General features: G+C 39.0%; 42 non-coding genes across 42 annotated transcripts; all 42 read left to right on the forward strand.

Annotated features, from left to right (window-relative positions):
• The first annotated feature begins 122 nt into the window (after positions 1–122).
• Positions 123–204, forward strand: Trnas-cga (transfer RNA serine (anticodon CGA)). Its single transcript has one exon. It is a non-coding gene; the product is annotated as a tRNA-Ser (tRNA).
• Positions 205–274: 70 nt separating this feature from the next.
• On the forward strand, positions 275–356 carry Trnas-cga (transfer RNA serine (anticodon CGA)). Its single transcript has one exon. It is a non-coding gene; the product is annotated as a tRNA-Ser (tRNA).
• A 70-nt stretch (positions 357–426) lies between these two features.
• On the forward strand, positions 427–508 carry Trnal-caa (transfer RNA leucine (anticodon CAA)). The gene has a single exon. It is a non-coding gene; the product is annotated as a tRNA-Leu (tRNA).
• A 70-nt stretch (positions 509–578) lies between these two features.
• On the forward strand, positions 579–660 carry Trnas-cga (transfer RNA serine (anticodon CGA)). Its single transcript has one exon. It is a non-coding gene; the product is annotated as a tRNA-Ser (tRNA).
• A 70-nt stretch (positions 661–730) lies between these two features.
• On the forward strand, positions 731–812 carry Trnas-cga (transfer RNA serine (anticodon CGA)). The gene has a single exon. It is a non-coding gene; the product is annotated as a tRNA-Ser (tRNA).
• Positions 813–882: 70 nt separating this feature from the next.
• Trnap-cgg (transfer RNA proline (anticodon CGG)) lies at positions 883–964 on the forward strand. The gene has a single exon. It is a non-coding gene; the product is annotated as a tRNA-Pro (tRNA).
• Positions 965–1034: 70 nt separating this feature from the next.
• On the forward strand, positions 1035–1116 carry Trnas-cga (transfer RNA serine (anticodon CGA)). The gene has a single exon. It is a non-coding gene; the product is annotated as a tRNA-Ser (tRNA).
• A 70-nt stretch (positions 1117–1186) lies between these two features.
• Trnas-cga (transfer RNA serine (anticodon CGA)) lies at positions 1187–1268 on the forward strand. Its single transcript has one exon. It is a non-coding gene; the product is annotated as a tRNA-Ser (tRNA).
• Positions 1269–1338: 70 nt separating this feature from the next.
• On the forward strand, positions 1339–1420 carry Trnas-cga (transfer RNA serine (anticodon CGA)). The gene has a single exon. It is a non-coding gene; the product is annotated as a tRNA-Ser (tRNA).
• A 70-nt stretch (positions 1421–1490) lies between these two features.
• Positions 1491–1572, forward strand: Trnas-cga (transfer RNA serine (anticodon CGA)). The gene has a single exon. It is a non-coding gene; the product is annotated as a tRNA-Ser (tRNA).
• Positions 1573–1642: 70 nt separating this feature from the next.
• Trnas-cga (transfer RNA serine (anticodon CGA)) lies at positions 1643–1724 on the forward strand. The gene has a single exon. It is a non-coding gene; the product is annotated as a tRNA-Ser (tRNA).
• Positions 1725–1794: 70 nt separating this feature from the next.
• Positions 1795–1876, forward strand: Trnas-cga (transfer RNA serine (anticodon CGA)). Its single transcript has one exon. It is a non-coding gene; the product is annotated as a tRNA-Ser (tRNA).
• Positions 1877–4456: 2580 nt separating this feature from the next.
• Trnas-cga (transfer RNA serine (anticodon CGA)) lies at positions 4457–4538 on the forward strand. The gene has a single exon. It is a non-coding gene; the product is annotated as a tRNA-Ser (tRNA).
• Positions 4539–4608: 70 nt separating this feature from the next.
• Trnas-cga (transfer RNA serine (anticodon CGA)) lies at positions 4609–4690 on the forward strand. Its single transcript has one exon. It is a non-coding gene; the product is annotated as a tRNA-Ser (tRNA).
• A 70-nt stretch (positions 4691–4760) lies between these two features.
• On the forward strand, positions 4761–4842 carry Trnas-cga (transfer RNA serine (anticodon CGA)). The gene has a single exon. It is a non-coding gene; the product is annotated as a tRNA-Ser (tRNA).
• Positions 4843–4912: 70 nt separating this feature from the next.
• On the forward strand, positions 4913–4994 carry Trnas-cga (transfer RNA serine (anticodon CGA)). Its single transcript has one exon. It is a non-coding gene; the product is annotated as a tRNA-Ser (tRNA).
• A 70-nt stretch (positions 4995–5064) lies between these two features.
• Positions 5065–5146, forward strand: Trnas-cga (transfer RNA serine (anticodon CGA)). The gene has a single exon. It is a non-coding gene; the product is annotated as a tRNA-Ser (tRNA).
• Positions 5147–5350: 204 nt separating this feature from the next.
• Trnas-cga (transfer RNA serine (anticodon CGA)) lies at positions 5351–5432 on the forward strand. Its single transcript has one exon. It is a non-coding gene; the product is annotated as a tRNA-Ser (tRNA).
• A 526-nt stretch (positions 5433–5958) lies between these two features.
• On the forward strand, positions 5959–6040 carry Trnas-cga (transfer RNA serine (anticodon CGA)). Its single transcript has one exon. It is a non-coding gene; the product is annotated as a tRNA-Ser (tRNA).
• A 222-nt stretch (positions 6041–6262) lies between these two features.
• Positions 6263–6344, forward strand: Trnas-cga (transfer RNA serine (anticodon CGA)). Its single transcript has one exon. It is a non-coding gene; the product is annotated as a tRNA-Ser (tRNA).
• A 70-nt stretch (positions 6345–6414) lies between these two features.
• Positions 6415–6496, forward strand: Trnas-cga (transfer RNA serine (anticodon CGA)). The gene has a single exon. It is a non-coding gene; the product is annotated as a tRNA-Ser (tRNA).
• Positions 6497–6566: 70 nt separating this feature from the next.
• Trnas-cga (transfer RNA serine (anticodon CGA)) lies at positions 6567–6648 on the forward strand. Its single transcript has one exon. It is a non-coding gene; the product is annotated as a tRNA-Ser (tRNA).
• Positions 6649–6718: 70 nt separating this feature from the next.
• Positions 6719–6800, forward strand: Trnas-cga (transfer RNA serine (anticodon CGA)). The gene has a single exon. It is a non-coding gene; the product is annotated as a tRNA-Ser (tRNA).
• Positions 6801–6870: 70 nt separating this feature from the next.
• On the forward strand, positions 6871–6952 carry Trnas-cga (transfer RNA serine (anticodon CGA)). Its single transcript has one exon. It is a non-coding gene; the product is annotated as a tRNA-Ser (tRNA).
• Positions 6953–7022: 70 nt separating this feature from the next.
• Positions 7023–7104, forward strand: Trnas-cga (transfer RNA serine (anticodon CGA)). The gene has a single exon. It is a non-coding gene; the product is annotated as a tRNA-Ser (tRNA).
• Positions 7105–7174: 70 nt separating this feature from the next.
• Positions 7175–7256, forward strand: Trnas-cga (transfer RNA serine (anticodon CGA)). The gene has a single exon. It is a non-coding gene; the product is annotated as a tRNA-Ser (tRNA).
• Positions 7257–7326: 70 nt separating this feature from the next.
• On the forward strand, positions 7327–7408 carry Trnas-cga (transfer RNA serine (anticodon CGA)). Its single transcript has one exon. It is a non-coding gene; the product is annotated as a tRNA-Ser (tRNA).
• Positions 7409–7478: 70 nt separating this feature from the next.
• Positions 7479–7560, forward strand: Trnas-cga (transfer RNA serine (anticodon CGA)). The gene has a single exon. It is a non-coding gene; the product is annotated as a tRNA-Ser (tRNA).
• Positions 7561–7630: 70 nt separating this feature from the next.
• Trnas-cga (transfer RNA serine (anticodon CGA)) lies at positions 7631–7712 on the forward strand. Its single transcript has one exon. It is a non-coding gene; the product is annotated as a tRNA-Ser (tRNA).
• Positions 7713–7779: 67 nt separating this feature from the next.
• Trnas-cga (transfer RNA serine (anticodon CGA)) lies at positions 7780–7861 on the forward strand. Its single transcript has one exon. It is a non-coding gene; the product is annotated as a tRNA-Ser (tRNA).
• A 70-nt stretch (positions 7862–7931) lies between these two features.
• Trnas-cga (transfer RNA serine (anticodon CGA)) lies at positions 7932–8013 on the forward strand. Its single transcript has one exon. It is a non-coding gene; the product is annotated as a tRNA-Ser (tRNA).
• Positions 8014–8083: 70 nt separating this feature from the next.
• Positions 8084–8165, forward strand: Trnas-cga (transfer RNA serine (anticodon CGA)). The gene has a single exon. It is a non-coding gene; the product is annotated as a tRNA-Ser (tRNA).
• Positions 8166–8236: 71 nt separating this feature from the next.
• Positions 8237–8318, forward strand: Trnas-cga (transfer RNA serine (anticodon CGA)). The gene has a single exon. It is a non-coding gene; the product is annotated as a tRNA-Ser (tRNA).
• A 70-nt stretch (positions 8319–8388) lies between these two features.
• On the forward strand, positions 8389–8470 carry Trnas-cga (transfer RNA serine (anticodon CGA)). The gene has a single exon. It is a non-coding gene; the product is annotated as a tRNA-Ser (tRNA).
• A 70-nt stretch (positions 8471–8540) lies between these two features.
• Positions 8541–8622, forward strand: Trnac-aca (transfer RNA cysteine (anticodon ACA)). The gene has a single exon. It is a non-coding gene; the product is annotated as a tRNA-Cys (tRNA).
• A 70-nt stretch (positions 8623–8692) lies between these two features.
• Positions 8693–8774, forward strand: Trnas-cga (transfer RNA serine (anticodon CGA)). The gene has a single exon. It is a non-coding gene; the product is annotated as a tRNA-Ser (tRNA).
• A 70-nt stretch (positions 8775–8844) lies between these two features.
• On the forward strand, positions 8845–8926 carry Trnas-cga (transfer RNA serine (anticodon CGA)). Its single transcript has one exon. It is a non-coding gene; the product is annotated as a tRNA-Ser (tRNA).
• A 70-nt stretch (positions 8927–8996) lies between these two features.
• On the forward strand, positions 8997–9078 carry Trnal-caa (transfer RNA leucine (anticodon CAA)). Its single transcript has one exon. It is a non-coding gene; the product is annotated as a tRNA-Leu (tRNA).
• Positions 9079–9148: 70 nt separating this feature from the next.
• On the forward strand, positions 9149–9230 carry Trnas-cga (transfer RNA serine (anticodon CGA)). Its single transcript has one exon. It is a non-coding gene; the product is annotated as a tRNA-Ser (tRNA).
• Positions 9231–9453: 223 nt separating this feature from the next.
• On the forward strand, positions 9454–9535 carry Trnas-cga (transfer RNA serine (anticodon CGA)). Its single transcript has one exon. It is a non-coding gene; the product is annotated as a tRNA-Ser (tRNA).
• Positions 9536–9605: 70 nt separating this feature from the next.
• Trnas-cga (transfer RNA serine (anticodon CGA)) lies at positions 9606–9687 on the forward strand. Its single transcript has one exon. It is a non-coding gene; the product is annotated as a tRNA-Ser (tRNA).
• A 70-nt stretch (positions 9688–9757) lies between these two features.
• Trnas-cga (transfer RNA serine (anticodon CGA)) lies at positions 9758–9839 on the forward strand. The gene has a single exon. It is a non-coding gene; the product is annotated as a tRNA-Ser (tRNA).
• The last annotated feature ends 412 nt before the right edge of the window (positions 9840–10251 follow it).

Below are 10251 nucleotides of genomic sequence, written 5' to 3' on the forward strand. Positions count from 1 at the left end.
ACTCTAAATCCAATGGGTAATGCCCGCACAGGTTCGAATCCTGTTCGTAGCGATTTACTTTCATAAACTTTGATAAATAATATACAGTAATGCTCTAATTTTTATTCATATGTGCGACGGCAGCTGCGATGGCCGAGTGGTTAAGGCGTTGAACTCGAAATCCAATGGGCAATGCCTGCACAGGTTCGAATCTTGTTCGTAGCGATTTACTTTCATAAACTTTGGTAAATAATATACAGTAATGCTCTAATTTTAATTTTGATGTGCGACGGCAGCTGAGATGGCCGAGTGGTTAAGGCGTTGGACTCGAAATCCAATGGGCAATGCCCGCACAGGTTCGAATCCAGTTCGTAGCGATTTACTTTCATAAACTTTGGTAAATAATATACAATAATGCTCTAATTTTTATTTTGATGTACGACGGCGGCTGCGATGACCGAGTGGTTAAGGCGTTGGACTCAAAATCCAATGGGCAATGCCCGCACAGGTTCGAAGCCTGTTCGTAGCGATTTACTTTCATAAACTTTGGTAAATAATATACAGTAATGCTCTAATTTTTATTTTGATGTACGACGGCAGCTGCGATGGCCTAGTGGTTGAGGCGTTGGACTCGAAATCCAATGGGCAATGCCCGCACAGGTTCGAATCCTGTTCGTAGCGATTTACTGTCATAAACTTTGGTAAATAATATACAGTAATGCTCTAATTTTTATTTTGATGTGCGACGGCAGCTGCGATGGCCGAGTGGTTAAGGCGTTGGACTCGAAATCACATGGGCAATGCCCACACATGTTCGAATCCTGTTCGTAGCGATATACTCTTATACACTTTGGTAATGAATATACACTAATCATCTAATTTTTATTTTGATATGCTACAGCAGCTGCGATGGCCGAGTGGTTAAGGCGTTGGACTCGGAATCCAATGGGCAATGCCCGCACAGGTTCGAATCCTGTTCGTAGCGATTTACTTTCATAAACTTTGGTAAATAATATACAGTAATGCTCTAATTTTTATTTTGATGTGCGACGGCAGCTACGATGGCCGAGTGGTTAAGGCGTTGGACTCGAAATCCAATGGGCAATGCCCGCACTGGTTCGAATCCTGTTCGTAGCGATTTACTTTCATAAACTTTGGTAAATAATATACGGTAATGCTCTAATTCTTATTTTGATGTGCGACGGCAGCTGCAATGGCCGAGTGGTTAAGGCGTTGGACTCGAAATCCAATGGCCAATGCCCGCACTGGTTCGAATCCTGTTCGTAGCGATTTACTTACATAAACTTGGGTAAATAATATACAGTAATGCTCTAATTTTTATTTTGATGTGCGACGGCAGCTGAGATGGCCGAGTGGTTAAGGCGTTGGACTCGAAATCCAATGGGCAATGCCCGCACAGGTTCGAATCCTGTTCGTAGCGATTTACTTTCATAAACTTTGGTAAATAATATACAGTAATGCTCTAATTTTTATTTTGATGTGCGACGGCAGCTGCGATGGCCGAGTTGTTAAGGCGTTGGACTCGAAATCCAATGGGCAATGCCCGCACAGGTTCGAATCCTGTTCGTAGCGATTTACTTTCATAAACTTTGGTAAATAATATACAGTAATGCTCTAATTTTTATTTTGATGTGCGACGGCAGCTGCGATGGCCGAGTGGTTAAGGCGTTGGACTCGAAATCAAGTTGGCAATGCCCGCACAGGATCGAATCCTGTTCGTAGCGATTTACGTTTATAAACTTTGGTAATTAATATACACTAATCCTCTCATGTTTATTTTGATATGCGGCAGTAGCTGCGATGGCGGAGTGGTTAAGGCGTTGGACTCGAAATCCAATTGGCTATGCCCGCACAGGTGCGAATCCTGTTCGTAGCGATTTACTTTTATAAACTTTGGTAATTAATATACACTAATACTCTAATGTTTATTTTGATGTGCGACAGTAGCTGCGATGGCCGAGTTGTTAAGGCGTTGGGGGGATTTTCAGCCGAGTCGCCATTTTGAATAGACACCTATCTTTCTATAAGATTATAACAATATGAAAACGTAATTTAAACCCGTAAATTTTATTTCAATAAAACGAGCAAAGACCAAATTTAATATCATAAAAGCTTTAATTGAGAAATAAACAATTTTATTTATTTTTCCTTCGATTTTTTCACTTAACATTTCACGGAATGTCGAACAAATAACACAGTTGAATCTTACGATATATATTTTAAACGGCAAAATATCACTCACCTGCTCCATGAGTAAGATATGCTTTCTTTTAATCTTCCTGTATGAGAATTTATTCATATTTATGTATTATAATCCATTCATTTTTTAAATGGAAGGATTTTTCCAACACATATCGCGACAACGCGTGCCTTTCAAGAAAGTTGTAAAGACACCGGATGTTAAGATTATCACTTACTTATGTACGGAAGCCTATAAGTGTAAAAAAAACACTAATTCAGAAACTTTAATAATCTCGATATTGGATTATATTCCTTAAAATTTTCCACTTTTAAAGGTTTTCGGAGGCGCTGAAAACAGAAATAACCATTTATATATACGGCAAACGAAACTAGTAGTTTCCAAGATAAAAAATGTTACAAATGGTCACAAAGTGGGGGGTCACTTTTCTATAATTATATGACGTCAAATGGGCACCCACTTTATGGCCACATTGCAATGAACAGATTTGGCCGTAATTTTAAAGGAATTTTTGAGGGTGGCTTCATATTGACCCTATATGAATAAAGGGTGAAATTCTTCATATTTACCCTATATGATTAAACAAACATTTAATGTAATAATAACAATAATTACAAACCAAAACACGTCTTCTTTATAATATAAGTTTTTTATTCCGTTTTGTATAAAATAAACGAAGGTTTATGTATATATCGAAAATATAAACAGAACACTTTAGGATTGACATTTCCTATTTTCCAATGTAAGTAAGATTTTAATCAAATAATTTCTTATAAATTCTTCAAAGATGTGAGAAATTAAGCAGAAAGACAAAGAAATTCTGTTTGAATTTATTGAAATAAAAAAGAAATTGAGTTTATTTTAAATTCAGGGGAAAACAATTAAGATAAGTTTGCAAATGTCTTTAAAACAAGAAAATAAATAAAATTTTGCCAGCGTACATTTTGAAATCAGAATAAAAGTTTAAATAATTTTATTTAAAACAAAATAAGAAAATATAAATTCTCTTTAGACAGATTTAAATTCCAGAATAAAAAGTGTTTCAATATTTTTTTTTCTCATCAGTTACAGAAAGTAAAAAAGTACGTGTAGTAAAAAAAACAAAAAAACTCACAATTATTCCAATAAATTTCTTTAAAGACAAGTAAATACGTCTGCTTGAAAGAATGCTTAGTGTTTGTTCCGTCTGACTTCTAAAGGGAGATAACTTATCGTCCTTTTTTTAATGTTGTCGCCTTTACGCTATCGTACATGAAAACTGGGATCTTTCATTTTTGGATTTACACGGATTACGGGATGACGAAGATATGAAATGTACATTTTTTTTTAATATCTTAAAGAAATACCTGAATTTTATATTTATTATACTATAAATCTGCATTATATGGTTTCGTCTTTTTTTTTATATCGAAAAAAAGGAAACCAGGAATTAAATATAAAAATATACACTGACCGAAAAATATTGACTGGAAAATTCTAAACAAAAATTTAGCTTCCACGTAAAAAAACAAACAAAAAAAAAACACGTGGTTATCGAAAAAAAAAGGATTTACATTTTGGACTTTACCGGTAAATTTACAGATAAGTGATATTTTTTTGTTGTTTTAAATGTGAGTATTTTATTTATTGATGTTTTATCTTCAATTTGTGATATATAAAACGTGTTAAACAAAATTAATTATTAAAATTCTCATAGACATTTCCAAATGGGGGAGGTTAATTTAAAAAACAACGTTTGTCTAAAATATTATATTCAGTTTATCGGAAAAGGCTTAAAATTTTACATTCACCCTGAAAAACGTAACAATTGAACGAATAGGAAAATTTTGATAGATTTTTAAAGTTTAAAAAATGAAAACTATTCATCTCATAAAACTCAATTGATTTAACTACGTAACAATATGACTCCCTGAGCGCACGCACGCACTTTGTAAACACTGTTTTTTAACAAATGAAAAATAATATTTCTATTATTTTTTATACAACTTAAATAGTTCATTTTAAAAGCATATTCTATACAGAAAATAAATAACCTACTTAAGAACGAGAAATTACGAGTTTTCTATATTTTATTCGCAGTTTTCTGTTAGGGGTGTCACAAATTCCCCCAAAATTCTGATACACCGAGCATTGGACTGGAAGTCCAATGGGCAATGCCCGCACAGGTTCGAATCGTGTTCGTAGCGATTTACTTTTATAAGCTTTGGTAATTAATATACACTAATGCTCAAATGTTTATATTGATGTGCAACAGCAGCTGCGATGGCCGAGTGGTTAAGGCGTTGGACTCGAAATTCAATGGGCAATACCCGCACAGGCTCGAATCCTGTTCGTAGCGATTTACTTTTATAAGCTATGGTAATTAATATACACTAACGCTCAAATGTTTATTTTTATGTGCGACAGCAGCTGCGATGGCCGAGTGGTTAAGGCGTTGGACTCGAAATCACATGGGCAATGCCCGCACAGGTTCAAATCCTGTTCGTAGCGATTTACGCTTATACACTTTGGTAATTAATATATACTAATAATCTAATGTTTATTTTGATATGCAACAGCAGCTGCGATGGCCGAGTGGTTAAGGCGTTGGACTCGAAATCCAATGGGCAATGCCCGCAAAGGTTCGAATCCTGTTCGTAGCGATTTACTTTTATAAACTTTGGTAATTAATATACACTAATTCTCTCATGTTTATTTAGGTATGCGAAAGTAGCTGCGATGGCCGAGTGGTTAAGGCTTTGGTCTCGAAATCCAATGGGCACTGCACGCACAGGTTCGAATCCTGTTCGTAGCGATTTACTTTTATAAACTTTGGTAATTAATATACACTAATGGTCAAATGTTTACTTTGATGTGCAACAACAGCTGCGATGGCCGAGTGGTTAAGGCGTTGGACTCGAAATCCAATGGGCAATGCCCGCACAGGTTCGAATCCTGTTCGTAGCGATTTACTTTTATAAAATTTAGTAATTTATATACACTAACGCTCAAATGTTTATTTTGGTGTGCGACAGCAGCTGCGATGGCTCAGTGGTTAATGCATTTGACTCGAAATCCAATGAGCAATCCTGTTCGTGGCGATTTACTTCTATAAACATTGGTAATTAATATACACTAATACTCTCATGTTTATTTTGACATGCGACGGCAGCAGCGATGGCCGAGTGGTTAAGGCGTTGGACTCGAAATCCAATGGGCAATACCCGCTCAGGTTCCAATCCTGTTCGTAGCGGTGTACTTTTATAAACTTTGGTAATTAATATACACTAATAATCTCATGTTTAATTTGATATGCGAAAGCAGCTGCGATGGGCGAGTGGTTAAGGCGTTGGAGTCGAAGTACAATGGGGAATACGCTCACAGGTTCGAATGCTGTTCGTAGCGATTTACTTTTATAAATTTTGGCAATTAATATACACTAATCGTCTCATGTTTATTTTGATGTGCAACAGTAGGTACGATGGCACAGTGGTTTAGGCGTTGGACTCGAAATCCGATGGGCAATACCCGAACAGGTTCGAATCCTCTTCGTCGCAATTTACTTTTATAAGCTTTGGTAATTAATATACACTAACGCTCAAATGTTTATTTTGATGTGCGAGAGCAGCTGCGATGGCCGAGTGGTTAAGGCGTTGGACCCGAAGACCAATGGGCAATGCCCGCACAGGTTTGAATCCTGTTCGTAGCGATGTACTTTTATAAGCTTTGGTAATTAATATACACTACTGCTCAAATGTTTATTTTGATGTGCGACAGCAGCTGCGATGGCCGAGTGGTTAAGGCGTTGGACTCGAAATCCAATGGGCAATACCCACACAGGTTCGAATCCTGTTCGTAGCGATTTAGTTTTATAAACTTTGGTAATTAATATACACGAATCCTACCATGTTTATTTTGATATGCGACAGTAGCTGCGATGGCCGAGTGGTTAAGGCGTTGGACTCGAAATCCAATGGGCAATGCCCGAAACGCTTCGAATCCTGTACGTAGCGATTTACTTTTATAAACTTTGCCAATTAATATACACTAATTCTCTCATGTTTATTTAGGAATGCGGCAGTAGCTACGATGGCCGAGAGGTTAAGGCTTTGGACTCGAAATCCAATGGGCAATGCCCGCACAGATTCCATTCCTGTTCGTAGCGATTTACTTTTATAAACTTTGGTATTTAATATACACTAACGCTCAAATGTTTATTTTGATGTGCGACAGCAGCTGCGATGGCCGAGTGGTTAAGGCGTTGGACTCGAAATCCAATGGGCAATGCTTGCACAGGTTCGAATCCCGTTCGTAGCGATTTAGTTTAATAAAATTAGGTAATTAATATACAGTAACGCTCAAATCTTTATTTTGATGTGCGACAGCAGCTGCGAAGGCCGGGTGGTTAAGGCGTTGGACTCGAAATCCAATGGGCAATGCCCGCACCGGTTCGAATCCTGTTCGTAGCGATTTACTTTTATAGACTTTGGTGATTAATATACACTAACGCTCAAATGTTTATTTTTATGTTTGACAGCAGCTGCGATGGCCGAGTGGTTAAAGCGTTGGACTCGAAATCCAATGGGCAATGCCCGCACAGGTTCGAATCCTGTTCGTAGCGATTTACTTTTATAAACTTTGGTAATTAATATACACTAAAGCTCAAATGTTTATTTTGATGTGCGACAGCAGCTGCGATGGCCGAGTGGTGAAGGTGTTGGACTCGAAATCCAATGGGCAATGCCCGCACAGGTTCGAATCCTGTTCGTAGCGTTTTACTTTTATAAACTTTGGTAATTAAAATACACTAACGCTCAAAAGTTTATTTTGATGTGCGACAGCAGCTGCGATGGCCGAGTGGTTAAGGCGTTGGACTCGAAATCCAATGGGCAATGCCCGCACAGGTTCGAATCCTGTACGTAGCGATTTACTTTCATAAACTTTGATAATTAATATACACTAACGCTCAAATGTTTATTTTGATGTGCGACAGCAGCTGCGGTTGCCGAGTGGTTAAGGCGTTGGACTCGAAATCCAATGGGCAATGCCCGCACAGGTTCGAATCCTGTTCGTAGCGATTTACTTTTATAAACTTTGGTAATTAATATACGCTAACGCTCAAATGTTTACTTTGATGCGCGACAGCAGCTGCAATGGCCGAGTGGTTAAGGCGTTGGACTCGAAATCCAATGGGCAATGCCCGCACAGGTTCGAATGCTGTTCGTAGCGATTTACTTTTATAAACTTTGGTAATTAATATACACTAACGCTCAAATGTTTATTTTGATGTGCGACAGCAGCTGCGATGGCCGAGTGGTTAAGGCGTTGGACTCGAAATCCAATGGGCAATGCCCGCACAGGTTCGAATCCTGTTCGTAGCGATTTACTTTTATACACTTTGGTGATTAATATACACTAACGCTCAACTGTTTATTTTGATGTGTGAGAGCAGCTGCGATGGCCGAGTGGTTATGGCGTTGGACTCGAAATCCAATGGGCAATGCCCGCACAGGATCGAATCCTGTTCGTAGCGATTTACTTTTATAAACTTTGGTAATTAATATACACTAACGCTCAAATGTTTTTGATGTGCGACAGCAGCTGCGATGGCCGAGTGGTTAAGGCGTTGGACTCGAAATCCAATGGGCAATGCCCGCACAGGTTCGAATCCTGTTCGTAGCGATTTAATTTTATAAACTTTGGTAATTAATATACACTAACGCTCAAATGTTTATTTTGATGTGCGACAGCAGCTGCGATGGCCGAGTGGTTAAGGCGTTGGACTCGAAATCCAATGGGCAATGCCCGCACAGGTTCGAATCCTGTTCGTAGCGATTTACTTTTATAAACTTTGGTAATTAATATACACTAATGCTCAAATGTTTATTTTGATGTTCGACAGCAGCTGCGATGGCCGAGTGGTTAAGGCGTTGGACACGAAATCCAATGGGCAATGCCCGCACAGGTTCGAATCCATTTCGTAGCGATTTACTTTTATAAACTTTGGTAATTAATATACACTTACGGTCAAATTTTTTTTTTGTATGTGCGACAGCAGCTGCGATGGCCGAGTGGTTAAGGCGTTGGACTCGAAATCCAATGGGCAATGCCCGCACAGGTTCGAATCCTGTTCGTAGCGATTTACTTTTATACACTTTGGTGATTAATATACACTAACGCTTAAATGTTTATTTTGATGTGTGACAGCAGCTGCGATGGCCGAGTGGTTAAGGCGTTGGACTCGAAATCCAATGGGCAATGCCCGCACAGGTTCGAATCCTGTTCGTAGCGATTTACTTTTATAAACTTTGGTAATTAATATACACTAACGCTCAAATGTTTATTTTGATGTGCGACAGCAGCTGCGATGGCCGAGTGGTTAAGGCGTTGGACTACAAATCCAATGGGTAATGCCCGCACAGGTTAAAATCCTGTTCGTAGCGATTTAATTTTATAAACTTTGGTAATTAATATACACTAACGCTCAAATGTTTACTTTGATGTGCGACAGCAGCTGCGCTGGCCGAGTGGTTAAGGCGTTGGACTCGAAATCCAATGGGCAATGCCCGCACAGGTTCGAATCCTGTTCGTAGCGATTTACTTTTATAAACTTTGGTAATTAATATACACTAATGGTCAAATGTTTACTTTGATGTTCGACAGCAGCTGCGATGGCCGAGTGGTTAAGGCGTTGGACTCGAAATCCAATGGGCAATGCCCGCACAGGTTCGAATCCTGTTCGTAGCGATTTACATTTATAAACTTTGGTAATTAATATACACTAACGCTCAAATGTTTATTTTGATGTGCGACAGCAGCTGCGATGGCCGAGTGGTTAAGGCGTTGGACTCAAAATCCAATGGGCAATGCCCGCACAGGTTCGAATCCTGTTCGTAGCGATTTAATTTTATAAACTTTGGTAATTAATATACACTAACGCTCAAATGTTTACTTTGATGTGCGACAGCAGCTGCGATGGCCGAGTGGTTAAGGCGTTGGACTCGAAATCCAATGGGCAATGCCCGCACAGGGTCGAATCCTGTGCGTAGCGATTTACTTTTATAAACTTTGGTAATTAATATACACTAATGCTCAAATGTTTATTTTGATGTTCGACAGCAGCTGCGATGGCCGAGTGGTTAAGGCGTTGGACACGAAATCCAATGGGCAATGTCCGCACAGGTTCGAATCCATATCGTTGCGATTTACTTTTATAAACTTTGGTAATTAATATACACTTACGGTCAAATTTTTTTTTTGTATGTGCGACAGCAGCTGCGATGGCCGAGTGGTTAAGGCGTTGGACTCGAAATCCAATGGGCAATGCCCGCACAGGTTCGAATCCTGTTCGTAGCGATTTACTTTTATACACTTTGGTGATTAATATACACTAACGCTTAAATGTTAATTTTGATGTGTGACAGCAGCTGCGATGGCCGAGTGGTTAAGGCGTTGGACTCGAAATCCAATGGGCAATGCCCGCACAGGTTCGAATCCTGTTCGTAGCGATTTACTTTTATAAACTTTGGTAATTAATATACACTAACGCTCAAATATTTATTTTGATGTGCGACAGCAGCTGCGATGGCCGAGTGGTTAAGGCGTTGGACTCGAAATCCAATGGGCAATACCCGCTCAGGTTCCAATCCTGTTCGTAGCGGTGTACTTTTATAAACTTTGGTAATTAATATACACTAATAATCTCATGTTTAATTTGATATGCGAAAGCAGCTGCGATGGGCGAGTGGTTAAGGCGTTGGAGTCGAAGTACAATGGGGAATACGCTCACAGGTTCGAATGCTGTTCGTAGCGATTTACTTTTATAAATTTTGGCAATTAATATACACTAATCGTCTCATGTTTATTTTGATGTGCAACAGTAGGTACGATGGCACAGTGGTTTAGGCGTTGGACTCGAAATCCGATGGGCAATACCCGAACAGGTTCGAATCCTCTTCGTCGCAATTTACTTTTATAAGCTTTGGTAATTAATATACACTAACGCTCAAATGTTTATTTTGATGTGCGAGAGCAGCTGCGATGGCCGAGTGGTTAAGGCGTTGGACCCGAAG

The sequence above is a fragment of the Euprymna scolopes genome, chromosome 15, assembly GCF_053919585.1.
Source record: "Euprymna scolopes isolate OS-2025 chromosome 15, ASM5391958v1, whole genome shotgun sequence".
NCBI classification, from domain to species: Eukaryota; Metazoa; Mollusca; class Cephalopoda; order Sepiida; family Sepiolidae; genus Euprymna; species Euprymna scolopes.